The sequence below is a fragment of the Suricata suricatta genome, chromosome 10 (genome assembly GCF_006229205.1).
Source record: "Suricata suricatta isolate VVHF042 chromosome 10, meerkat_22Aug2017_6uvM2_HiC, whole genome shotgun sequence".
Taxonomy (NCBI): Eukaryota; Metazoa; Chordata; class Mammalia; order Carnivora; family Herpestidae; genus Suricata; species Suricata suricatta.
In genome coordinates this window covers 107,816,207-107,843,523 of record NC_043709.1, presented here as the reverse complement: position 1 = coordinate 107,843,523, position 27,317 = coordinate 107,816,207, and the positions used below count along the sequence as shown (strand labels likewise).

The following is a 27,317-nucleotide window of genomic DNA, read 5'->3' as shown; positions in this document are numbered from 1 at the left end:
CAGAGTGTGAGTGGGGGAGGAGGAGGGAGAGGGAGGGAGAGAGAGACATAGAATCCAATGCAGGCTCCATCCAGGCTCTGAGCTGTTAGCACAAAGCCCGATGTGGGGCTCGAACCAGCTGAGCATGAAATCCTGACCTGGGAGAAGTCAGAGACTTCGCCCACCAAGCCACACAGGTGCCCCAGGAGCAGTGTAGTTCAAAACAGTGCTACTCATAGCCAGTGCTGACCAGAGGCATCCGGACCACCTGGGGCCTTTGGTGACTCTCTGGCCCTACCCCAGACCCGCCGCATCAGAACCGGCACATTAGCAAGATTGCAGGTGATGCTTATTGAAGTCTGAGACATTGGGGTGCCTGACTGGCTTGGGCAAATGTGCCCTTGGGCAAACCTCTTTAAACCTCAGGTTTTTGCTCTGTAGAATGAGGATAATGATAGTCCTATTTCATAGGGGCCACCACACAAATAAAATGAGATAACGGAGGATCTGAGCATGGATGGCGTGTTATCAGAGTTCATTGCTCCTAGCCTGTTTGTATCAGGGCTTCATGGAACCCCTGTCTGAGCCCCTCTGGGAAGTGAGCTCACCAAGGACAGGAACATGCTTCACTGTCTTGATTCCACCACGTCCAACTCACAGAGACCTGCACACAGACGTGTCATACACACGAGCTGAGAGGAAACTGGCTCGGTGACATGGTGACACCAACTATCCCAAGGCAAATATTAAAGCTCTTTCTTGGACCATATTATACAAAAGCCAGTTCGAAATAGGTTATGAACTTGTTTGGGATTAAACGGTCAACTTTTAGAAGAGAATAAGCAAGGTATGAGGCAAAATAAATGCCTCTTTCAAAACCTCCTGCAACCAGGAGTACCGTGAGAGAGTGAGACAGAGATCTCTGAACCGGACATCGTGATGCCGCCTACCCACCCAGGGTCAGCAAGGCAAACCGCCCCAAGATGTTGCATCTGAGGGGTAAAGTTAATGCTTGGGAAAAGTACATAAGTCAAGTCACACCGCCAGAGGAGTTTCTTCATTTTAGGCAAGGCTCCAATAATGAAGTGGCTGACTTCATCAAATGCACCTTAATTTCCTGTGCTGGCAAAAGCATACATACATAGACCCCATCACACTTGTAAGAGTAAGACAAATCTGCTTGCATTATTAGATATGGAAGAAAAAAACAACTTATAACACAGAATGGTCCCTTCTGTTGTGAGTAACACATACCAATGGCAAAAGAATTTCATAGACGGTTAAATTTTGATATGAAGAATCCACAAGTCATTCCAAAGCAGCCAATTCACTCACCCTTTGGGCAATGGGCTGGATCCTGGGTGGCAAGAGAGCTGGGCCCCAGGTGTCTTGTTGGGTACCCCCTACAGAGGAAGGAGGCACCAGGACACAGTGCCAGGAATCTGACCCTGGAGCGCAGAGGCAAACAGATGAAAGCTTCTGGAAAGATCTCATCTGGTAACACTCCTCTGGCACGCAAGGGGAGGCAGAACATTTCAGAAAGGGATGCCAGCATGAAAGGCCCTAAGGGGGAGGCTAAGGAGTCAGGCTTTCACCTTTAATCATCAGGAAACCATGGACAGTTTGACTTTTGAGAAGCAACGGGATCAGATCTTGTTTAGGGAGGTCATTCTGAGGATGCACTGGCCAGCGGGAAACTTGGGAGCAAAAGGACTAATTAAGAGCAATGCACTCATCCAGGTAAGGGACAAGGAGGCTTGGGAGGAAGTGGGGGCCAGCTGTACCACGTCAGAGTCAGACGTGGTGGCCTTGGTGACCTACAGGGAGAGGCGTCTAGGGTAAGGGCCTGGCTTCTGGTTCAGAGTTACAAAATAATGAAGCCCAGAACTGCAGGGAATTCTCCTAGTCGTGGGGAGGCCACTGTAAGCAGCGTCCTAAGAGCCCAGCCAGCTCTACAGCGAGAAGACTCCCTTCATGCCCAGCAATAAAAATAAGCCTCTGGAGGTTCTCCCAGAGAACCCTGAGCAGCCCCTGTGCAGCCTGTGACCCCTGAACAGCCGCTTTCGGGAGGTCCCTGTGCAGACCAGCGGCCCTTTAGATTCAAATCCTCCACTGGAGAATTTTTAATGACCCCATATGTTGACAAAGATGTTCATTCTGAGCTGACATTCACAACCTTCCAGAAGCGTGGTTACCAAGGAACAGTGGGTCTCAGAAGTACAGGAAAAGGCACCGGCGTCTGTCAAACGAAAGGGCTGTAAGCTCAGTGCTCTGTAACCAAATTTTACTCTGAAAGTTTTGCACCAGAGTTAGATAGGTTGCAGAAAAGCACTTCTTTGAGGGCTAACATACACTATCCTGCTCTCAACAGAAGGCCGCCCGATGAGCAGTGTCTCTGCTCATCTGTGACACCTCCTCTCCTCCCCTCCCCACGCAGAGCAATGGCGACGATGACCCACTCCCGGCAAGACACCCAGCTGCTTTGCTCCTCAAGAGCTCCCCTGGTTTGGTGAGAAGAGGCAGCCTCTATGTCCAGCCTGTTGCTGCTTCTCTCCAGAATGGGAGGGAGCATCTATCCCTTGCCGCATTTCTCGGCAAGAAATACCCCAGGATTTTGGCCAGAGCCATGCTTCACCAGAAGAGACTGTCCCACATTACAGGGCACTGATAATTCTTAACTGCATTGCCCCACATGCCGGCCACGGTCGTCGTGAAAACCAGAAATGTCCCCAAGCGTTTCCAAATGCCCGCTGAAGCTGCGCACCACCTCTGGTTCGAGAACCACAGCGGCGTTCTCCGATGAAACTCATCTCTATAAATACTCCGTTTTCTACCCGATAAAAATAATTGCTGCTCCTACTGGTCTATCTGATATGGCATTTAAAAAACAACAACAATCTTTTTGGGGCACCTGGGTAGTTCAGTCAGTTCAGAACTTAAGCATCTAACTTCGGCTCAGGTCATGATTGTGGTTTGTGGGTTCGAGCCCTGTGTCAGGCTCTGTGCTGACCGCTCAGAGCCTGAAAACTGCTTCAGATTCTGTGTCTCCCTCTCTCTCTGCCCCTCCCCCAATGGCATTCTGTCTCTCGCTCTCTCAAAAGTAAATAAACATAAAAAATTTTTAATCTTTTTTTAAAGGAGCAATATGTCAAACAAACCATAAATATTCTATAGCTCTTTGCTACTTTTTAACAGAAGCAAATCACTAAGCCAAATTACAGAGACCACAGCTTTCTCTAGGACTTAAAAAGGCTAATACTGTATTTTTTCCACTAGGAGAATTTAAAAATGAAATACAGTTCAAAAATCTAGAAACAAAAGCTTGAGGGTTTGTTTGTTTGTTTTAATCCTGGAACATCAGAGGTTCTATAAATCAAGCGGAAGAATCAGAGTACAAAGTAAAGATCCCTCCAAAACAAAGATATACAAAAAGATCACTGGTGATTTACATTTCCACGTGTATTCATAATAAGTGAAATAAAACATGCCCTTCTGAACTGCACCCCTGTACTTGTGATATGATTATTGAAGTACCCTTTATTGTGAATATGCTTTTAATTCCAAAGCTTCAAATGCTCACACTTAGACAGAATGTATATATTCAACTATATTAATTAAATTGTTAGTACAAACTTCTCTGTACCATGAAGTTTTTTTCATTTTTAAGGGAAAAAGGCCAATCATTCCAAACCCCAAAAATATGCCCAAGGGTACACAGAGGAGCAACAGCAATAACTGGCACAAAGTGACAGGAACATTCCAGCGCCTGAAGTCAGCAAACCTTAGGAAGCATGCTCGGACAGATAGCACGTAACAAATAACCATATTTACATTTATAGGAAGATTTTTCACTTACTTCAAATTTCTGTTTAATCCTTGTTCCTCTAAGTTAAAGGGGAGGGGGGAGAAAAAAAACCACACTGTAATTTCTTATTTTTCTAATTAAAAAATAAACAAAACACGGCTTTGGAGGTCCTCAAGTATATTCTTTGCGTCTCCTTTCAACGAACGCTACTGCCAAATTCTAAACAAAAAGCAAAATATCAAAAATTAGCCCCAGGAACACTGTACAAAATCAAATATCACAACGCAAACAAGGCAACGGCATCTATCAGAAGTGATGATTCAGAACAGGATAAATTTAGATCGGTGCTTTCCAAAAGGCGTCTGGATGCCAAATGCAGTAAATAGGTGAAGGCTACATCCCGTAAGTTTCTCTGAAAAAAGATCGCCAAAACATTAAAAAGAGTCTTCTTTTTGAAGTTGTCAGTGCCCTGGTGTCCTTGACGCTGAACTTCCCCGATCTGGCCTTGGTGTGGCCATCCATTACTGGGTAAATCCACGTGAAACCTGAGGACGCTTCAGCCTCGGATCGTGCCGTCAGGAGCAGTGGGGCAACTCCACATGGGCCGGGCCTTTTATGGCCTGAACTGCAGAGCCCTGATCCCAGCTAATCTACCATAAATAGCTCTTGAAGCTCGGAGGAGCCCATCAGCTGTTGCCTGGCCAGCAGCTACTTCAAATGCAATTAGATCATTCCCATTGTCTTTCGGCTCATTTTATGGAGAAATTAAAAATGCAACAGCAGTCTACTAAACAGGCTGCAACACTACAGAGTTCAATGGGCAAACCTGTCTCCGGCTCTAATTTCTGCGTGAAGAAGGAAGACGTAACCACGGATAAAGGTCGGATCCTGAACGCTGCAAAGGAAGGGACAGACGCGCACGTGGATATACATGAATGGCACACTCTCATGACACAGGTCTGATTACACGTTTACAAATTGGGTGGACATCTGTGGATGTCTACTCTCTTCCGCTAAGTGTAGGAAATGAGCCATCGGAAGAAAGAATGGTGCCGAAAGTACTCTCCCTAAAACACCCAAAGATTGTGTCTTTTTTTTTTTTTAACATTTATCTATTTTTGAAAGACAGAAAGAGATCATGAGCAGGGCAGGGGCAGAGAGAGGGATGCACAGAATCAGAAGCAGGCTCCAGGCTCTGAGCTGTCAGCACAGAACACGATGCGGGGCTCGAACCCACGAACTGGGAGATCATGACCTGAGCTGAAGTCGGATGCTCAACCGACTGAGCCACCCAGGTGCCCCAGATTGTGTCTTAAAAGCAAAGACAATGCTCTGAGCTAGCAAGACCTACTTTCAGAAGGATCTTAGGTCACTCATCTCACTTAAAAACCAGAGGAACATTAACTAATGGAAAAAAAAACTACTTGTTGTTACCAAAAATAACAAAGTCTTAATTGTTCATCCTCCCTTCAATATAGATCACAGAAGCTTGGGCTAGATCAAAAGCTCAGGGCTGCCAGGCCCGGGGGTGCGGAGCGTCTGGGGGTGGGTTCTCAGACCACCAGCTACATTAGCCAGCACAGACCTTCCAAGGCAGAATCTGAATTCCTGTTATTAACTAACCCTGCAGGACAGTGTCTCCCCGCAAAGCCGATGGAAAAAAGGCAGATAATCCTGGACAGCCATAATAAATAAACACCAGCTCTGTGACTATTTGTGCAAGGGTTAAACATAATAGGTCCAAGCCAAATTGTTGACCCACTTCAAGATGGCAAATAAAACCTCACAGCTTGACTTCTGCTTCCAAATCTCAGTCATGGTCATGGCCCTCCTCTTATTTTCCCTTGGACCAATATTGCTTTTCATCCATTTTAAATTTTATCTTATCGTCTTTTGTATCTTCATAGAGTTTATTTTAAACTCCTCCTGGAGCAAAGCAGGGTAAAATAGTGAACTATCTGGATCTTTTAAGAAGATAGGAGGAGACAATGAGTCACTGTTGTCAGAACAATGCAGGGTTTTAGGGGTTTTGTTTTCCTTAGAAGATTCACCCCCACAAAACAAACGGCTAACTTTTGGATGTTTCTTAAATCCTGGCCCCTTGCTTCCCTGTAGCAACCAAACTGGACTAGATTAACGCGTCAGAGTCTAACCGAGCAACTTTTCTCAGTCTCCTATTCTATACACTCTATATACTGCTCAAATCCCGGTTAACGTTACCTGTGCAATCTGTTTAAACATTTTCCTAAAGATTTTTGCTATCTGCTGAACTCAGGAAACACTCATTACACACCTTTTTCCAAAAAGTGACAGCAATGGATCTGACATGTGTGAGAGTAGGTTTCATAATAGATCCATGAAGAAAATGGAAAATCATTTTATGAGCTGCAATAATAACTATACTTATACTAGACATTTCCAAAATATTTGTAAATAACTATTTTACATTAGCTGCTATTTAGTCCTAGTGTTATAAACAACACGGTGGTCTACTATTCTTTCTGGCAACTGCTCATTAAGTCCAGTTTTCTTACGAGTTCTAATCTGGCTTCTGTCTGCTAATCGAGGAACTGTATCGATTTACAATATTGCTTCTAACAGAAACCACGTGGCATATTCATGACACCTATTTTATAACAACAGTGAACATGTGGAAACCCAAATTAAAAACACAAGATTGGGGCGCCTGGGTGGCTCGGTCAGTTGAGCATCTGACTCTTGACTTCAGCTCAGGTCATGATCTCACGGTTCATGGATTTGAGCCCCGCATCGGGCTGAATGCTGGCAACGTGGACCTGCTTAGGATTCTCTCTCTCTGCACCTCTCACGCTCATGCACTCTTTCTCTCAAAGTAAATTAAAACAAAAAGACAAAACAAAAAAAACCCCACAACATTTAAATCATCCCAAAGTAAATAAACTGTTTACATATAACCTTAACTAAATACATACAGGATCTGTATGCGAAAGATCACAAAATGCTGATTAAAAATACCCAAAAGACCAAAATATGTCTAATAAATGGACATATACTGTCTTCATGGGTGGGAAGGGTCAACATAGTAAATAGGTCAATTCTCCCCCAGACAGTCTACACATTTAATGCAATTCCTATCAGCATCCCAGCAAAGATTTTTGATAAATACAGGTAAGCTTATTCTAAAATTTATATACAGAAGCATAGGACTTAGAATAGTTAAAACAATCTTGAAAATGAATAAAGTAAGAGTAAGAATCTATTCCATATTAAGTTTTACGGTATGGTAAAGATTAGAGAACCCAGGAACAGACCCACACAAATATAGCCAACAGATTTTTTTTTTTTTAAGAAAGCACTCTTGTACTTCCCTTCTTTTTTTTTTTTTAATTTCTTTTAATGTTTTTTATTTATTTTTGAGAGACAGAGAGAGACAGCGTGAGCACAGGAGGGTCAGAGAAAGAGGGAGGCACAGAATCCGAAGCAGGCTCCAGGCTCTGAGCTGTCAGCACAGAGCCCGAGGCGGGGCTTGAACCCAGGAACTGTGAGATCATGACCTGAGCCGAAGCTGGACACTTAACCGACTGAGCCACCCAGGCACCCTGCCAACAGATTTTTGACAAGAGGTGCCTCTTCAACTAAAAGCACTAGAGCAACTTGACACCCACGGGCACAGAAAGAAAAAAAAAAAAGGAAAAAAAAAAAAAGTGAACCTCAACCTAATCTTCACACTTCATACAAAAATTAACCCAAATGGATCACAAAGTTACATGTAAAATATGAAACTATAAAAAAAAACAGGAACAAACTACTGATGCACCTAACAACTGGGATCAATAGCTGGGGAATTTTGCTGAGTGAAAAAGAAAGCCAGTCCCAAAAACCATAACCAAAATATGTGGTATGATTCCATTTATATAAATTCCCCGAACAACATAGTAGAAATGGAGAACAGATTCATGGTTACCAGAGGTTAAGAATGGGGCCGTGGGGGAATGGCTTAGAGAGAGAGATCCTTGTTATGGATCCTGGTGTTATGCTCAGATTTTTAATATCATCCCCCCAAACCAGAAACCACCAGGGAGACCGAGTCACGCATGCAAAAGCAAAGGGCTTTATTACGAGTTTCGGCTGGCCGGGTCTAAGCTCGGGCTCACAGACTTTACCAGCACAGTGGATCCAGGCTGAGAGCCCCGAACAAAGGTGGGGTAGGGCTCTTTACGGGGTTTGGGAAGGGGAGTTACATGAAATTGTGACACAGGTACAGTGATCCAATCACTATCGCCTATCATTATTGGCAGTAGATTATTGACCAGTTACAGAGTGGGCCCAGGACCCTCATGTAGGGCATGAGTAGCCTCAAGCAATAGGAGCAATAGGTGATTATCTATAGCTTCCATCTTTAGGCCCGCCCTTAGAAATGTTAAAGGTGTGAGCTGGCCTCTCCTGATTGGGTGTTACAAGGGTGGTCCCTCCTTCCTTGGGCAATGTGTGCCCTTCTATAGTCTAATGATTCGGAGAAGCCGATACCTAGGCCTCCAAGGTCAGAGGGGAAACTTGGAGCCTGTTCATGGAGTCAGTTTGGTTAAGCCCTGCGTCCTTACACTGGCTATACCACTGCTTCATAGTTTCTCAAGATGAAGCCATTATGGAAAACTGCATAAAAGGTATATAGGATCTTTCTAGATTATTTTTTAAAACTGTATTGAAATCTATAATTACCTCAAAATTAAAAGTTGAATTAAACATTTTCTTTTTAAGTTCATTTTTGAGAGAGAGAGAAAGCATAAGTTGGGGAGGGACAGAGGGTGAGGGAGAGACAGAATCCCAATCCCATACTGACATCGTGGAGGCAAGGACAGGGCTCAAACCCACGAACTGTGAGATCATGACCTGCACTGAAGTCGGATGCTTAACCAACTGAGCCACCCAGGTGCCCCTAACATTTTTTGTCTTTTAAGTTCTTTAAACGTTTTTTCAAAAAACCTATTTCAAGTACAACTTCCAATGCATCCCGTTCACATAAGTGGGCTACTTACTATAATTATAATTTAACTAAATCTATTTAGATTTGCCTGTCATCGATGCCATCTTAAGAAATTCAGATTAGAAATGTTTCTTTCTTCCTACAAGAATGGAAGTCATTGATCCAAAGTAAAATATTTGATACAGAAATAAAGGAAAAACATTGTTCTCCAATGAAATGCTTATTTGGCAGGTTATAAGAACACTTAAAGAGGAGCACGGAGGGCCTTTCCGACAACAAAACGGGATACCTCCATATCATTTTTGGAAGTTCAAGCCACTGCCCAAGATGACTTATTTTCCAAATCTGTATACACTCGAGAAACAGTAAGAAAACAACTCTTTAGAAAAGGAGGAGACTGAGTCATCTCAAAATTTAATGCTACTATAAATACCACGGGAAACAAGTTTTCAAACTCCAGAGTTCTACAGTTTTGAAGGTTTCATTCTTGAAAATAAAAAGACATGCAAGTGGCAGAGTGGGCAGATTGAGAATGCTTTGTGCCCCACATCCGCTCACACCCTGTGACATCACACCGAGGTGAGGGACTGCTGTGAACATCTGCAACTGTCCCTCCTGAGGGCCCAACTAACTTCCACTGGACTTTTATTCCTAGGACGGATGAGCTCTGGGGGAGGCCCTGTAAGGCACAAGAGGGGAAGCTTCTTTTCAGTTCATGGAGGGAGAGCGGCGGAGGCCAAGAACATAGGCTGGCTTCTCTCTCCCCGCCCAAGTTCCCTCAGCCCCTCCTTGCCCTCTGAGCACCTACCCATCTTATTCCTCTTTTCCTTCCACAACCAAGCATCCCCTCCCCCAGTCCCATTGGCCTTCCATTGTTTTGAGTTGGATTCTAGCTCCCTCCACATTCCAGAAACTGCTTCTCCAACAAGGGACCTTCCCAGTGCCTGGACTTGGCTGCTCTGTCCAACACTTTCTGCTCACTTCCGCCTTCAGGGGACATCTTCTTTTTAATGATGTCTTTGATGGTAAGGTCAGGCCCTTCCCATCACTGGCTGAAGACTCTTGCCTCAGGGGCTTCACGGCCCCTGTTCCCCCCAGACCTTGGAGTCTTCTCTCTTCCCTACTCCCACTCTCCGGCAACAGAATTCAGGACCTAAGGGGTCCCTGAGCTCAGAAGACCAGGCCAGCTCACAGGAACAAGAAATCCAAGACAAATAATGCTGCCCTTGTCCCTCCTAACACAACGCTTGCTCCTGTCTTCCTGGAGGACGGCCACCCACCAGCCCCTCCACTGGAGCCAGTGGTTTGCCCCTTGGCCTTCCTCTCTGCGTTTACTTCCCTGCCTCTGGGCGGGACTGCTGTGAGACCCTCCAAACTCTTCTTCCCTCCCCAAACCCATCCTTTCCACTGCTCAGAACCTCCTGGGAGCCAGCCCCAACATAGCCACTTCTCACCCAGTGGAAACCTCCTTGCTGGCCCCAGCAGCCCTTCTCCTGGGCAGCCAGTGACTTCCTGTGGAGGAGCAACAACTTTTTAAATTAAATGTTCTTGGGGCATCTGGGTAGATCAGTTGGTTAAGTATCTGACTCTTGATTTTGGCTCAGGTCATGATCTCACAGTTCGCGGGATCGAGCCCCACATTGGGCTCCACGCTGACAGCTTGGATCCTGTTTGGGATTCTCTCTCCTTCTCCCTATGTACCTTCCCCACTCATGCTCACTCTCTCTCTCAAAATGGATAAACATTTAAAAAATAAAGGGGTGCCTGGGTGGCTCAGTTGGTTAATGGTCTGATCTCACAAGTTTGTGAGTTTGAGTCCCACGCTGGGCTCTATGCTAACAGCTCAGAGCCTGGAGCCTGCTTCGGATTCTGTGTGTCCCTCTCTCTCTGTCCCTCCCCCGCTCATGCTCTGTCTCTGCCTCTCAAAAACAAATGTTAGAAAAAATTTTAAATAAAGTAAATATTATTGAAGCAATATAAAAACGTCCTTGCAAAAGCATCCCTTTCACCCTCTTGCATTTAGATATTCGTCAGCAGGAGGGAAAAGGAATCAAGTTACACACAAATACTTTGGAAATTGCACTTAACCCGGAGATGATCTCATATAGACCAAGATCTGTGGCGATGTTCATTTATGAATGTACTGCTAATAGTTATGTGAGGATTATAGGGGAACTTAAGTGTCTTGCTTCATTACAAACATCACATCTGGATACACCCAAGAGGTGTGTGACACATGTCAGTATACTCTAGCATACACGTGCTGGAGGAAAACAGAAGGTCGAGATTGGCTGGCCTGGTGGATAAGTTCTGAAGTCCCTGCTTCTGTGACCTGTCCTCTTTCCTACCGCATTAGCCATATGTCCCCCCACCCCCCCACCCCCCAATAGATGACCATGAGAAGCCACACTGACCGCCATTGCTGTGTTCAGGCTGTTCCCTCTGTTCCTTCTCACCTAGAAAATTCCTGATCATCCTTTGAGACTCAGTTGACTTTCTTTCTCCTGTGACCCCGGGCCTGACATGGTCTAGGATTTCTAATCTCCAGACTCTTAGCTTCCAGAGGCAGGAACTCCAGCTCATCTGCAGATCGCTGGGACCTGGCATGTCTGCCACTTGATGCATGGAATACATGTTTGGGACAGGAAAACTGAAAACCACAATCAAAATAACTTGTAGTTTATGTATTTTTCTCATTTCAATTCCATGACAACATTCTCCTTTTTGAATCAGGTTTGACTACTCAGCGCGTATGCCCTTCTGAAGCTGGGGAGTTCCAAGAAGAACAAATTGGCTCCTCAGTGTACAGGCAGCAAGTAAAGTCGACACAGTTCACACAAGTGCCTTACTTGCCAGGTTTCCCTCCATGAGGCACCTATTTCTGAAGTAAGGATGATGTCAGAGCTTTGGCAGAACTGTCAGTGCAGGTAAAGCAAGACAACAAAGCTCTCCGTCCATTTCTGCCTTCGGAAAAGTTCTCTCTAAATGGCAATGAACTTGAACGATCATTAGAAGTATTTTTCTTTAAGCTGCTCATTTCCAGGGAACCAGATTTGCACTCCGTCCTAATCTTCTAACAGATTCAGACCTGAAATTACTTCATTTCTTGCACCCATTTGCTCAGTAAGCTTAGAATTTTGACATCAGTTAGTGAAAGTGGGTGTGCCTGTCTCCTAGTATCTAAATGAATACACCAGCATGAGTCTCAGATTGTGGCCTTCTGCACTGTGGACAAATAATTTTGTTTGGGGGTAGATTTTTCAAAAACGGGGACATTTAGTTTGGGTTAACATTTGTCTTTCAACCAACATATCTCCTTACCCTCAGATGATCTAAACCAATCAGCGAGTGAGTATCTGTCTCTTTGTCTCATTCTCAAAGTTTATAGAGAGCTTCTCTGGCTGTGGATAACCATCTTCCAAGCTCCAAGGTCATGTGTAGGTCACTGGCTTGAACAACAGATGAGCAAGCCAGCTCTGCTCTCTCCAACTGCTGCTTCAAGAGCAAAGGGTGTGGAGCCATGCTCAGCATGTACAGAACTGCTGGCCTCATGGTCAAGACGAAATGGGAGTTTGCCAGAGGGAAACCTGGACCACGTCTCAGGAGTCCTGCTCCAGGGACACACCCTCTCACATGATGGGACCGACGTCGCGTTCCTGGACACCGGGCTCAGAGCCCTGAGAGTAATCAGAGATCTACAAATTGTCACATGCTCCGTTTAGGGCACGATATATCTAAAGATACAGCATCTCTCTCACTTTATCACATGGCACTTGCTTCTCAAGTGGGACTGTGAGACTAAAGCAATGCAGGGAGCACCTCCCCCACCGGAGAAGAAAGGCTCAGGAGGTTTTTTCCCTTTCATGTTGTTGTGGACATCGCAAAGCTTAGCACCATAAGTGCTTTCTTCTGCTGATCCAAACACCAAGAAGGAACAGACAATTTGTACTCCTGAGTGAAAAGCACAAAGTACCCATGGTCCTTCTTAAGGAGTGCTGTGGAAAGGTGAGCACCATGTTATAAAGGAGAACATCCAGGTCCCAGAGATACACTGGACAGGGAGCACCTGGGAGGCCTCCTCTGCAGCCCTGTCCTCTGGCCTCCACAAACCACGGAACCCCCCACACCCTTGGCTGGAAGCACAATGTGTGCATCCCCAGCTCAATACAGTTCCCGTTGTAAACGCCCATTCCCCTTCTCCTCCAGCACCAGCACCATAAGTGATGGCTGTGCACTTGGCTAACCCACAAACGCCTGATAAACCTGTAATAAAGTGGAGCTACAGCACCAATAATTCTATAAAACTGAACCACTGTGTGTTGTAGCTGAACGCGTTTCTGTGGCTCCAGTTGGGGATCCTAAAACACAGCTGCCTCGAAGTATGAGTGGCAGCTTCCTGCCCTAACGTTTAGGCAGTGACTCTTGCCTTGGGGGCTGGAGCTACAAACTTGAGGGGGGCACCATCTGAAAACTGGAATGTGGGAGAAGGGGGCAGGGGATAGGAATCAACTGTGGGAGCAGCATGGTGAGGGGTGAGGGATGCTGAGTTCAGGAGAATGAGTAATTCCTAGGGTATGTGGAAGACACTAAAACCCCAAAAGTTCAAGGAAATATGCTATAAAGTACAAAAATCAAATCATGAAGTTTAGCTTCGTGAAACATTTACTGCATTTTCTTATATTTCTCATTTCACTGCATCAGGTTGAACACTTGGTGTCCGTCCCGGGACCAAAAATTGTTGGTTTAGATTAAGACTCCTAGGGTCCCATCCAGTTCCAGAAAAAACTGAGATTCTGTAATTCTGAGGCAAAGCGTCATCTCAGAGTCGCCAAAGGAGAATGGAGAGGATTAAAAGAAAGGAGAAAGGAAGGCAGATAAAGAAAGGAAGGGGATTCAAGGAGAGAGAAAGTATGTCAACATAAGGCATTCCCAGAGTCCAAGTTATTCCACAGTAGGACAGGAAGCCAAGATAAGAAGACTTGATTACAGCTCAGCTTCCTTCCAACAGAGGCTCAGACTGAAGCAGACAGTCCCCGCACAGCCCCTGAAGTCATCTGGGGCCTTGTTACACCCGAGCAGCACATTTGGTAGCACACATGAAGAATCCCCTTCAGAGGACCCACTGAACATGGCGGGCAACCTTACTAGCAGGATAGAGGGCACACACTATACTGAGGGAAGAGAGAAAACATCCAGGAAAACACATCTCCCAACGACTGCACTTATTTAAGAGTTATGCCAAGTGCTCTTAACTTCTTGTATGGCTTTCTCCAGCCCACATTCCTACCCCCCAGGGGTCCCAGGAACATGAACTCCATCAAAGAGATTTTTGTCTGTTCGGTTGACTGTTGTCAATCTCACAATTGTGCCTAGGATGTAGTAAGTGCTCAATAAATACTTGTGGAATGGCTAGAATAATACATATTTTATAGGGAGAGTGCCAAAACAGAGTTTTTTTTCCCCAAGGTTACTTTACCCTCATGGCTCCCACCATCACCCTCCCCTCCATCTGTGATCATGATCCCTGCTAGTTTTGAGTATACGATCCCACAAATCTGAATTCATTTCCCTCTTTCCCCAAATATTTCTCTGGGCAAGATTTTCCCCATTAAGCAGGGCCTGACTGCAGTATAGAGCTCCTTGCAAAGCTCTGTGCATTCTGATCTTTGAGAATCAGAATGGTGTCACATATGCAAATCCACAGCATCTGAGCCAAGTGCACGCCAAGGCCCTGCTTGGAGGCCTTTCTGGTTAACTAATTGACATGGTTAAGTCCCGAAGCTAGGATTACCTTCCCGAGTCAGGCCCCCACTAGGCCCTCCCTAAATGCTTTCTGATGATAGCCAAGTAGGCAAGTTCAGTCCTTTCTCTCCAGAAACACGATACTGCTTTAGAAAGCAACTATACCAACAAGAATTAATTCAAATCCCTAGTGAACAGTCCAGGATATGAAAATTACAGTAATCTAATCTTGTAGAGGAAGAAGTATGAATCATCATTACACGGTCTGACAAAGAGCAAAATGACTAATCCCAGGCTGTGCAGAAGTTAGGGTCCATGGCCGGGGCTCCTCGTGGGCTGCAAAACAAACAGGGGACCCACCAGGCAAACATCAGAGACACAACATGCTGGTTTGCATCCCCAAGGAGGAGAAGCAAAGAACCACAATGCTATGTTCTCAGGACCACACTTTAAACTTTTTATTCCAAGGGGGCAGAGGAGAGAGGGACTCTGGAGCCCAAAAACCTGGGATGTTCTATCTGCTGACTCTGATGTGAATTCCTCAAGCTCGGAGGGTGATTTAGGTGTAGAAACTGTAGACCTTGTGGAATCAGGGCATCTCAAAACTAATTAGAAACCCCAGCTGTACGTGGGACAAGCAGAGCGATGGATAGCGATACCTAGCAGAATGTTCTCCTAACGGCAACGGAGAAACCACAGTTTTGAAGGAAAGTCTTGGCCTTTCCCTGAAATTTGCAGAAAGAACACTGAAGCACTCATCTACCATCGAGAAGCCACAGCCCCAGTGCACTGGGGCTGCTGGTCAGGTCACTCACAGCCCTAACCCATCACTGGCGTTTTTTCCTTTTTTCTCTTGCACAGCTGTGTTCAATTTTCTGTCCTTGGGGTTTTAAAGGAACATTTATTCTAAGGCCAGGATTCCCAAGTTTTATGGTTATACAACTCCCTCCCAGGGCCAAAGAATGTTTGAAAAGCCTAAACTCGGCAAAGAGAATTAGTAAAAGTATCCAAATGAAAGTGAAATAAAAACTTAGGACCCATTCCAATTTAGACTCAGCCTCCTGATTACATTGTACCTTATGTTTGTTCTTCAAGGTGTTTACTACCTATTTCTCCTGCCCATGTAGGAGTGTGTGTGTGACTGTGTGTGTAAAAACAGAAGACCAAAGGCATATTTACATTCCTCCATGGCTTGTGTTTTCCGTTCCATTACAAATTTTATTTTAAATGAGGCCTGCATCTTACATTGTTTTTTTTAAAAAACTGCAAAAAAAAGAGATTCTTTAAGGATTTTTATTTGGTTTCTTTTTCCTATTTAGAGAGCTTGATACCTCCTAGTCTTTGGTAAGAGGACAGCACATTATAAGAACTTGTATTTTTACTTAAAAACTCAAATTAGTAGCATTTTTAGTTGAAATACATTAAGCTAAGTACATTACCAATATCCAAAAATCACGGCCTCCCCACACACCCCAAGAAGAGAGTGAAAGGCCCTCACCAGCCCATGAAATGCTCTCTGAATACAACCAAATAAGCTTATCTCAGAAATTCCGGAAGTCCCTTACCTGTTTTCTTCTGCGTTCTCTCTTCATGTCATCTAGATCCCCACATCTCAAAGAAATCCGCCCAAAGTCTCTGTCTACATCAATTTACGAAACTCGCTTTTATGTTTGCTTCCCAAAGGCTGGTGGCTTGTTTCATATACTCATCACATCTGACAAAGCAAAATTCAGACTTCGGGGCCTGGGGTTTGTGACACAGCACACACCACCCACGTTAGAGGCCTGGCTGCATCCCAAGACAAATAAAACATTTCTGAGAAACAAAGTAATTTGCACAGATTCACCCCGAGCACAAAAATTGAATCAGTGCTCCTCTGTAAAAATGAGCAGAAATGTGGTCTGCAGCACCTGCTTAATATGGTCCAATTCTCTGAAAACACTGTCAGCTGCCCTCGTCTGCCCCCAGTCTGGTGAGCGCCTGAAGCAGGCTTCTCTCGAGAAGCTTTTGTGAGTAAAGCAGGACCAAGCCCTCTCTCTGCAGCCACTTTCTCGTGCTCTTTTAAAATCAAGATCTCGGGGCGCCTGGGTGGCTCAGTCAGTTAAGCCTCCGACTTCAGCTCAGGTCATGATCTCACGGTTCATGGGTTCGAGCTCCGTGTCTGGCTCTCCCCGCGCATGCTCTGCCTCTTTCTGTCTCAAAAATAAATAAAACATTTAAAAAATTTTTAAATCAAGATCTCAACAGCGCCCGTTAGCATGGACCTATAGCCAAAATTACAGGTTGAAGTTCAAAGGATTCTTCCTGGATAACCACTCTAATTCTCCCGTGATTGGAAGTTGCCGCAAGTTAGTAAAATCTCTACAGCTGGGTGGGGAGAAGCTGAAAAAGGCTTGTAAAGTCAGGATTTCTCTTAAGCTGCTGACTTCCTCACGGATGACCATCTACTATCGAAGCAGGACACATCACTATATCATTTTCATATAATAATAAATGAAAAACCCTGTGCACTAGAACAAATTAAGATGCTTCTTTCAGCATAAGAATTTTTAAATTTTTTTAAATTTTTAAATTTTTTTAGTGTTTTACTTATTTTTGAGAGAGAGAGAGAGAGAGAGAGAGAGAGAGAGACAGGCAGAGCACAAATGGGGGAGGGGCAGAGAGAGAGAGGGAGACACAGAATCTGAAGCAGGCTCCAAGCTCTGAGCTGTCAGCACAGAGCCTGATGCAGGGCTTGAACTGATGAACCATGAGATCATGACCTGAGCTGAAGTCAGACGCTTAAATGAGCCACCTAGATGCCCCTAGAATTTTTTTTTTTAGTTTTCATTTTTGAGAGAGACAGAGACAGAGCATGAGCAGGGGAGGGGCAGATAGAGAGGGAGACACAGAATCTAAAACAGGCTCTATGCTCTGTGCTGTCAGCTCTGAGTCTGATGTGGGGCTTGAACCCATGAACCCTGAGATCATGACCTGAGTCGAAGTTGGATGCTTAACCCACTGAGCCACCCAGGCACCCCTCAGAAGAAGAATGTTCTAATGAAGGTAATAATGAAATGTCTCTCCCTCAAAATCTCCCAATGCATGTCCCCTTACACATACAGTAAAACACAACCAAACAATAATGATCACAGATTTTTTTTTTAAACCACACACCCAAGAAATCCTTACAAGGAGCCTCTAATTAGGGCTTGAAAAACAAAGATGTTTTCTAATTTCATGCCAAACCAGTTAGAACATACTGGATTTTAAAGATATTATTTCACATAGGTCATTTATATTCCACGTAAAAGGCAGAAATTTGAGCTAAAAACACTGAGATATAACTTTAAAAACCTCACTTAGTAATGTTTGCATGCATGTGAAAATACGCATGCGCGTGCGCGCGCGCGCGCGCGCGCGCGCGCACACACACACACACACACACACACACATCTTATAAAAGAAAAAACAAACAGCACTGCTTGAACTCATCTAAGATGAACCAACCTCTAGTCACGTGCTCAAAACATAATGTTTGCTCAAAACATCAAATGGGCTTCATAGCCTAAGTAGCAGCCTATTTTCTCAAGAGACGTTAAAGCCTGGGTTGTTGTTTGAAGGAACATGTATCTTAAAAAGTGCTTTTGCACAATCTAAATTAGTAAAGAAGCAAAGAGGAAGAACACGCTAATGCAGATGGGAACACGCAAGGTCAATGCACTTTTGCGGTTTATGAAACACAACTTCCTTTTGAGAAAGCTCCCACTTTTCTCTCCACCTCGCACAGTCTTGGTGGTCCTGGCACGGAGTTCACCATGTCTGATGAGATTCAAAGCAGCCATGTATATACAGCCAGGACCCTGCTTTAGAAAGACTCTCACGGTATCTAAAAGCATGGAATGCCTTGTCTCTCTATTCTGACGTCAAATGATGCATTTTAAACAGTTCAATCTAAAAAGCACATTATTGGGGCACCTGGGTGGCTCAGTTCAGTTAAGTGTCCCACCTTTAGTTTCGCCTCAGGTCGTGGTCTCCTGGTTTTCTGGGTTCAAGCCCCATGTCAGGCTCTGTGCAGGCAGCACGGAGCCTGCTTGGGATTCTCTCTCTTTCCCTTTATCTCTGTTCCTCCCGATTGTGCTCTCTCTCAAAATAAATAAATAAACTTTTAAGGAAAAAAAAAAAAAGAAAAAGCACATTATTAATAAAATCCTTCTCTTAACTTTCTCACAATCAAAATAAAAGAAAATCCAAACCATCAGAGAACAAAGCAAAGAATGACACTCTCTTCTGGACCCCAGCCTAGCGCTACCCTCCTGCCCCACCCCCACCTACAAGTTGGCAGCTTCCTAGACGCAGAATTCACACGCAAAGTTGCTGGCTCCAAGGGAAGAGATAGCCTTCAAACATGATCAGCACTTGGGTGATTCAGCAAGGCAGGAAATGATCCCAGAGCAATTTTCACCAGAATGTGATTCCAGCGAAACTTCTATAACCAGTTGCCCTACCTCTCTCTACTCTAGGATTTCACATCCCTCTTCAACCCACTGTTCTGGAGTCTCCACTACTCAGCTACTCTTGCCAAGATCATCAACAGCGTCATCTTGGCAATTCCAATGGACACTCCCATCCTCCCCTTCCTGATTTCTCAGCAGCATCAGCTCTGTGGACACCGCCCTCCTTCCCAAGTCACCTGAGCTTCGTGACCTCATACCCCTCTACTTTCCTTCCTGCCTGGCTGACCCCTTCTCTTGTTTCTTTGTTGGCTCGCCTCCTCTAGTCCATCTCATTCTGAGCCTCATCTGCTCACACACACAGTTCTCATCCTCTCCTATGGGTTTACATATCATGTAAACATTGCGTGCATTCAGGATTATTCCTCTGAGTTCCAGACTCACATTCAACTGTCTACCTAACATCTCTATTTGGATATTTACCAGGTACCTCAAACTTAGTATGTCCACTCTTGATTCTCAAAGCTGTCCCTTCCCATTAAAACAAAACAAAACAAAACAAAACAAAGCAAAGCAAAACAAAACAAAACCTCTTCTCCCAGTCTTTATTCCCCTGAGAAGTTGCCAGGGCCAGAATCTGGGAGTCATTCTTAATTCCTCCCTTGTGCTCACTCCCTATATCTCATTTACAACCAACTGTTGATGGTTATACCTCTAAGACATATCCTTTTTAATATTTACATCAGCTTTATTGATATGTAATTCATATACCTTACAATCCACCCCACCACATTTGAAGTGTATAATTCGGTGGTTTTAGTATACTTACAGATCTGTATGACCACTATCAAATCAATTTTAGATATCTACAGTTCCCCAAAAAGAAACTATGTACCCATTAGCTGTCACTCTCAATTTCCCCCTAGACATTCCAGTCCTGGGCAACTATTAATCTTTCTGTCTCTATAGATTCTCTGTCATATAAATGAAATTATGCATTGTGGTCTTTGTGTCTGGCTCCGTTCACTTAGCATATTATAGCATGTATCAGTACTTCATTCCCTCTTATAGCTAAATAACCTCTTATCACATGGATATAACAAAATATTTTGTTTCCTTACTGGTTGACAGGCATTTGGGCTGTTTCCATTCTTTGGCAATTATGAACAATACTGCTATGAGTATGTTTTATATAAACATATGTTTTCATTTATTTTGATATATACCTAGGCGTGAATATGCTGGATCATAAGGCAACACTGTTTAACTATATGAAGGAACTGCTTTGGAAAAATTTTGCACACCCACCAGCAGTGTACGAGAGTTTTAACTTCCACATATCCTCATTGACACTTGTTACTGTTTTTCATAGAGGCTTGAACTAGCACCACATCGTGGTTTTGATTTGCCCAGCATTAACAGCTAGTGATGTTGAGAATCTTCTCATGTGCTTATTAGCCATTTGCCTACCTTCTTTGGAGAAATGTCTATTCAGATCGTCGCTATTTTTGAATTGGGTTAATCTTATTACTGAGGTATAAGAGTTCTTTATATATGGTACATATAAGTCCTTTATCAGATTATATGATTTTCAAACATTTTTTCCCATTCTGTGGATTTTCTTTTCATTCCCTTGGTGGTATCTTTTGAGACCAAAAGCTTTAATTTTGATGTCCAAGTTACCTGTTTTTCTTTTTCACTTCTGCTTTTGGTGATATATTTCAAAAAAAAATCATTGCCTAACCAAGGTCATAAAGATTAATACTAATGTTGTCTTTTTTTTTAATGTTTATTTATTATTGAGACAGAAACAGAACATGAGCAGGAGAGGGGAAAAGAGAGAAGACACAGAATCCAAAGCAGGCTCCAGGCTTGGAGCAGTCAGCACAGAGCCTGATGTGGGGCCCAAACCCACAAACCATGAGATCATGACCTGAGCCGAAGTCAGACACCTAACCAACTGGGCCACCCAGGCTCCCCACTCATGTTGTCTTCTAAGAGTGTTTTAGGTCTTACAGTTAGGCCTTTTTTTCCCACTTTGAATTACTTTTTATATATAGTGTGCAGTCAGGATCCAACTTTTTTCCTTTTCATAGTGATATCCATTTTTCCCACACCATTTGTTGAAGAGACTATTTCCCAAAGAATTGTCTTAACATATTTGTCAAAAATCATTTACCATAAATGTATGCATTTATTTCTGATCTACCAATTCTATTACAAAAATCTATAGGTCTATCCTTAAGCCGGTGCCACACTGGCTTGATTACTGTAGTCTTTATATTAAGTTTTGAAATCAGGAAGGACAAATCTTCCAATTCTCCTCTTTTTCAAGATTGTTTTGGCTATTCTGGATCCCTTACATTGCTACATGAATTTTAGTGTCTGTCTGTCAATTTCTGCAAAAAATCCCCTGAGGTTTTGAGAGAGATTACACTGAATCTATAGATCAATTTAGGGAATATTTTAACAATAGTAAGTCTTCTGATCCATGAACGTGAGAAGTTTTGCCATTTAGATTTAAAAAATTTTTTTTCAACGATGTTTTGTAGTTTTAAGACTGTAAATTTTATACCTCTTTGATTATATTTATACTTGTTTTATTCTTTTTCATGTTATTATAAAAGAAAATATTTTCTTGTTTTTTAAGTTTATTTATTTTTGAGAGTGAGAGCATGAGCAGAGGAGAGGCAGAGAGAGAGGGAGAGAGAGAATCCCATGCAGGTTCCACACTTAACATGAAGCCCGATGTGGGGCTCAATCCCATAACTGCAAGATCATGACCTGAACTGATATTAAGAGTTGGGCTTGAGGTACCTGGGTAGCTTAGCTGGATAAGTGTCTGACTTTGGCTCAGCTATGTATCATGGTTCATGGGCTCAAGCCCCATGGATTGGGCTCTGTGCTGACAGCTCAGAGCTGGAGCCTGCTTCAGATTCTGTGTCTCCCTCTCTCTCTTCTCTCCCTCCCCTTGTGCTCACTCTCTCTCTCTTTCTCTCTCAAAAAATAAATAAATGAACATTTTAAAAAAAGAGTTAGGCTTAACTGACTGAGCCACCCAGGCGCCCTTAGAGGAAGTAATTTTTAAAATTTTTTAAATGTTTATTTACTTTTGAGAGAGAGAGACATTAGGAAATATTTTCTTAATTTCATTTCAGATTGTTCACTTTAAGCGTCTAACAGTACAATTGATTTTTGTATATTGATCTTGGATCCTGTAGCCTTCCTGAACTTGTTTATTAGTTCTAACAGTTGAGTGGTCTTCTTAGGATATTCCATACTCATGATCATTTCATTTGCAAATAGAGATAGTTTTACTTCTTCCTTCCCAACCCAGAAGTTATATGTTGTATCCTTTCCTAGCTGCCCTGGCTGAAACCCTCAGGACAATACTGAATGGAAGTGATAAGAGTGGAGATCCCTATCTTGTTCCTGATCTTCAGGGGGAAAGCTTTCAGTCCTTCATATTGAGCGTGATCAGTTAGCTGTGGGTTTCTCACAGGTGCCCTTTCAGGTTAAACAACTTCTCTTCAATTCCTACTTTCCTGTTGTTGTTGTGTTGGTTTGTTGTTGTTTTAATCTTAAAGGAGTGTTGGTATTTGTCTAATACCTTCTTTACATAAGACATACACTTTCACACTTATGTTTCCTTCTGCGTACTCTTCCTACCGTCTCCATAGCTCAGTAGTTCTTATCTTTCGAGGTCTCGACTTCAAAAATTCTTGGACCATCCTAATCAAAAGTCTCTACCTATCACTATCTCTTCCCTAGTCTAGCGTATAAACTTCAAAGCATTCAGCCATTATTACTGTAAATACAAATTCTGATAATCTTCGTATAGGGTTTAGTATTTGCTAGCATGTATCCATCATTTTTATGCTCACAACAACCTTTCTAGGTAGATGCTCGTCTCACCATTTTATAGATGTGGAAATTGAAAGAGAGTTTCAGGGTCTTGTTCAAGGTTATACGGTTTATAAGTGGCAGAGTCAGATTAAACACCCAGGTCGCCTCGCTCCCAAGACCATTCATTCTCTTAAACTTTGGCTATCATGTCTATCAATAATGGCTCTTACTTCTTACCTTATTTGCTATCTGTACACACACTGCCAATCTCATTTATTGCTGTATTTTTAGCATCTAACACCATGTACGGCTAGCATTTGTTAACTAGTTAATGAACGCATGGAACACTGGTCTCAAGATGCCCCACAAGAAAAGAGATCTGCGGGACTCTGGTAAGTACTGCCGACTATACACACCCATGAGATTCACAAGGTTCGTTGGTTTTTGAGATTCTTCAGTAAGAAAGGTTGCTTATTTAATTCAATGTTTTCTAAACTCATTGAAGCACCGGCCCATCTTCTCCCCTTTGCCCCTACTGCATTAATAGTCTAGGGAACTGTGTTCCGTGGAACGCACATTGAGAAATACTGCCCCAGAGAGGCAGCCCAGAAAGCACAGCTTCTGGAAGGATGCTTATGTTCCCCTTGGTTATCTAAAAAGTCTAACATAGAGTCCCTGAGAGTACTCCCCTAGCCATAGCTCAGTACAAAAAGAACACCCCAGGGGCGGGGCGCCTGGGTGACCCAGTCAGTTAAATAACTGACTTTGGCTCAGGTAGCGATCTTGCGGGTTCGTGAGTTCAAGTCCTGTGTTGGGCTCTGTGCTGACCAGACAGCTCAGAATCTGGTCTATGTTTCCTTCTCTCTTTGCCCATCCCCTGCTCACACTCTGTCTCAAAAATGAATAAACACTAAAACAAAAAAAAAAATCTTTTTTCAAAAAGAAAACCCAAATACTAAGTTTTCCTTTTCATTCCTGGAGCTCCTAAAGGGCCCCCTGGGCCACTAAGGAGGCATAAAGATTTTTCCAACTATCAAAAGGGCTCATCTCTCCTGTGTGATTGTGACCTGTAACTTATCACAGAAAGAGCTATAATTTTCTCAGAGCTCTGGTTTGTTGAATGTGATTCAAACAAATTCACCCTTCATGACGTACACTTTAACCTAGTCTCAGGATGCAGTCACAGCCGCTGCAACCACACAATTACTGTGTTTCTTTCATAAATACTTACTGTACTGCTGATATTTAAATCATAGCTTCACATGTAGAATGACTTCACAATCTTCATAGCTCTCTGAGTCTTCAAGATCATCTACTCCAACTTTCTCTGAAAAAGAAGGAAAAAAATTTCAACTTAGAAATCTAGGAAAAAAATAGCAAACAATATAAGACCACCACATGTGGGAGCAAAACAGGACACACTGCTGTGACTAATTTTCTGCTTCTAAAGAGCTTTTACTCTTTCAACTATTCATCTACATCAGCTACCACAAATTACAGGCGGTGGTTAGAGTACCTTTTCATACCTCTTAGAAAAATTATTCAATAAAAAAAATTTCTTTCTTTCATCTTAAACCCAGTAATAAAGTCATTTCTATGCAATGATTCTCCAAAATTCTAATTTTTCTATAGTGATTGAAATTTTTCATATTTGGTATAAAGGTAAGAATTATCTTGGATAATTATGAGTACTTTCTAAAATACAAATTTACATCAGATCCAAATATGAGGAATTGGAAAAGAAGCCTTGTAACAAAGGGAGGCTTGAGAAAACAGAAGTCGGGCTGGAATTTATTAAGGAGCTGGATTTGTATAGCCAGAAGGAATAAACCAAGGCCCAACTCCTTTGTTATTTTTTATTAACTTTTAAAAATATTTATTTATTTTTGAGAGAGAGACAGAGAGAGCATGAGCAGAGGAGGGGAAGAAAGACAGGGAGACACAGAATCCAAAACAGGCTCCAGGCTCTGAGCTGTCAGCCCAGAGCCTGACACGGGGCTCAAACTCTGAATGGTGAGATCATGGCCTGAGCCAAAGTCAGATGCTTAACCGACTGAGCCACCCCGGTGTCCCTACAAGAGTCCAACTTCTTAGAAAAAGAGAGACACTGAATAAAGAAGTTGAAGACTAGCATAAGGTCTAGGGCACTCAGAGTGAGTAACTGAGCGATAACTTGGTCAGCGCCATTAACTGCACTGTTGTTAGAGAAAATCTTCAACATCTCTTTTCCTCACAGGCTGGGAACCAAAGGAAAAGCCACTGGTACTGGAAGTATAACCAAGGAGGACTAAGGCATGTTTCCGTTTCCCTGGGTGATTTTCCTAGCTGTGTATAATCTGGATACAAGATAACTCACTTGCTAATAGGTTCATTCCTGACACTCCAAATGGCTGACTGCCTGTGTGGCATTCTAATGACTCAGCCTGGGAGAGGGGTACTGAACGTAAGGAAGGCTTCAGCCCTGAGATCCCGGACTAAAGAGGAAAGCCCCTATATCTGTTAGTTCTTTCAGTCACTCGTTAGTTAGTTAGTGGTTAGTGGGTTAGTGGTTGAATGGTACTGGCTTTGAAAAAAACCTTTGTTTCAGGAAACTGAGGCACTTCCTCTTATCTCCTCCCAATGTCTGTTCAGTACTTCCTTGTATTACCTTTTGAAAAAGTCATTTTAGCAAAGAGTTCACTCAAGCACAGAAGGCCCTGAGCTGGAGAGCAGCCAACAACACACCAGCATTGTAAAGGACCAGAGCTGGCGTCAGTTCTCAGTTTTTAGAAACATATGGGAGGCACGGTGTCAGATCCTATCTTACCCAGTGTAGAGGGAATGGGGTTCCTCTCCAAAAGCCTTTGCTGAGGCAATCGGTTTGTGGTGATGAGGAGGTGCAGGGGAGTTGACCCACGTGAAGTTCCCCCAAAGCAAAAAAAAAAAAAAATTATCGTCACCCAGGCCTCAGTAAAATTTAGACAGCTGTGAACTCGTTACTTAAAGCCACAAAGATGGTTGTGGTAAACACAGACAAACTACTGCATTTAAATAGACTCTCTTTTGTGCCAAAAATACATATATATATTTTCCCCTCCTCCCCACTAATCTGTTTATTACTAAAAAGCTTTGGAGCCTTGTGAACTGGGCTAGACCAACGTAAGCCTGTCTTTCCCCTGGGGCCCCTCCTCAGTGTGCAAAACTGGAGAGGAATTTGCCTGCATTAGAAAAGGAGATCCACTTTCTGTACTGGCCACAGAGAAATGAAGAATGAAATTATTCAAAAGGAAAAAGGCCAAGAGAACCAAAAGAAGCCAAGAGTAGAGGAGGTGGAGAGACGGGCACCCTCCTACACTGTTGGTGGGAATGTAAACTAGTACAGCTGTTCTGGAAAACAGTGTGGAGGTTCCTCAAAAAACTATCAATAGAACTCTCCTATGACCCAGCAATAGCACGGCTAGGGATTTACCCAAGGGATACAGAAGTGCTATGCATAGGAGCACATGTACCCCAGTGTTCATAGTGGCACTTTCTACAACAGCAAAATCATGGAAAGAGCCTAAATGTCCATCACCTGATGAGTGGATCAAGAAGAAGTGGTATATATATACAATGGAGTATTACATGGCAATGAGAAAGAATGAAATATGGCCATTTGTAGGAAAGTGGATGGACCTCGAGGGTGTTATGCTAAGCGAAATAAGTGAGGCAGAGAAGGACAGATACCATATGTTTGCACTCATAGGTCTAACAGGAGAGACCTGGCAGGGGACCATAGGGAGAGGAAGGGGGAAAGAGAGTAGGGGAGAGTGAAGGGCACAGATAAAGGGAGACTACTGAAAAGGAACCATGGACTGAAGGAGAAGAGGGAGGGGGGTGATGGTCATGCAGGGGGGTACTTGTGAGGAGAAGCACTGGGTGTTATATGGAAACCAATTTGACAATAAACTATTTAAAAAAAAAAAGAAGCCAAGAGTAAGGGAGAAGAAGAAATCCTCATCTCTCCCTCTTAGATCTATTCTCTGCCGGACTCTCACATCTGACCTTGGCCCACATCCCTCAAGTATCCTCCGGAGCAGCGGTTCTCAAAGTTGAGGGTCCCCTTGGAACTCCACAACTATGGGTCAAGAAGGAAGAGAATCTACACCGTGTAGATCATGAGCCCAAGGACCAAGAAGGAGTTTGAAAGGCCTGTACCTACATCACTAGTTCTAAAATCTAGTTTGCCCAGAGACAAAGGGATAGTCTCTGTCACTTGCTAAGAGACTTCAGAATATGGTCACTGACAGGTAAACAGAACAATAAATCAGTTTTAATGCACTCAAGATAACTCGGGGAAAGAAAAGAGCAAAACCGCAAACAGGAAAGGGGCCAAATTAAGTGACAGTCCAAAGTTTAGTAAACTAGTCAAACCTGTATAACAGCGGCCAAAATTCCAGAAGGAAACAGGGCTCTGGGTGAAAGAGAACCGACGTGCAGCAGGCAGAGGCACCCAAGTCAAGGCCTCAGCTTGCCTTGCCAGGGCTCACTCCAACCTACTGAAATATTGCTTCCGGGTCAAAAACAAACT

The 27,317-nt window shown here is 43.4% G+C and overlaps 1 long non-coding RNA gene across 3 annotated transcripts in view; it reads right to left on the bottom strand.

Annotated features, from left to right (window-relative positions):
• The window catches only part of LOC115305647, a 99,530-nt gene that overhangs the window by 9,991 nt on the left and 62,222 nt on the right, over nt 1-27,317 (bottom strand). The window contains exons 4-5 of one of the 3 annotated variants that reach the window (XR_003914913.1): nt 24,000-24,095; nt 3,945-4,679 (exon numbers count right to left, since the gene is read on the bottom strand). This is a non-coding gene — a long non-coding RNA (uncharacterized LOC115305647). Of the gene's footprint in view, nt 1-3,944; nt 4,680-18,606; nt 18,634-23,999; nt 24,096-27,317 lie in introns of those variants that run through there. The other 2 variants (XR_003914911.1, XR_003914912.1) reach the window with 2 other exon arrangements.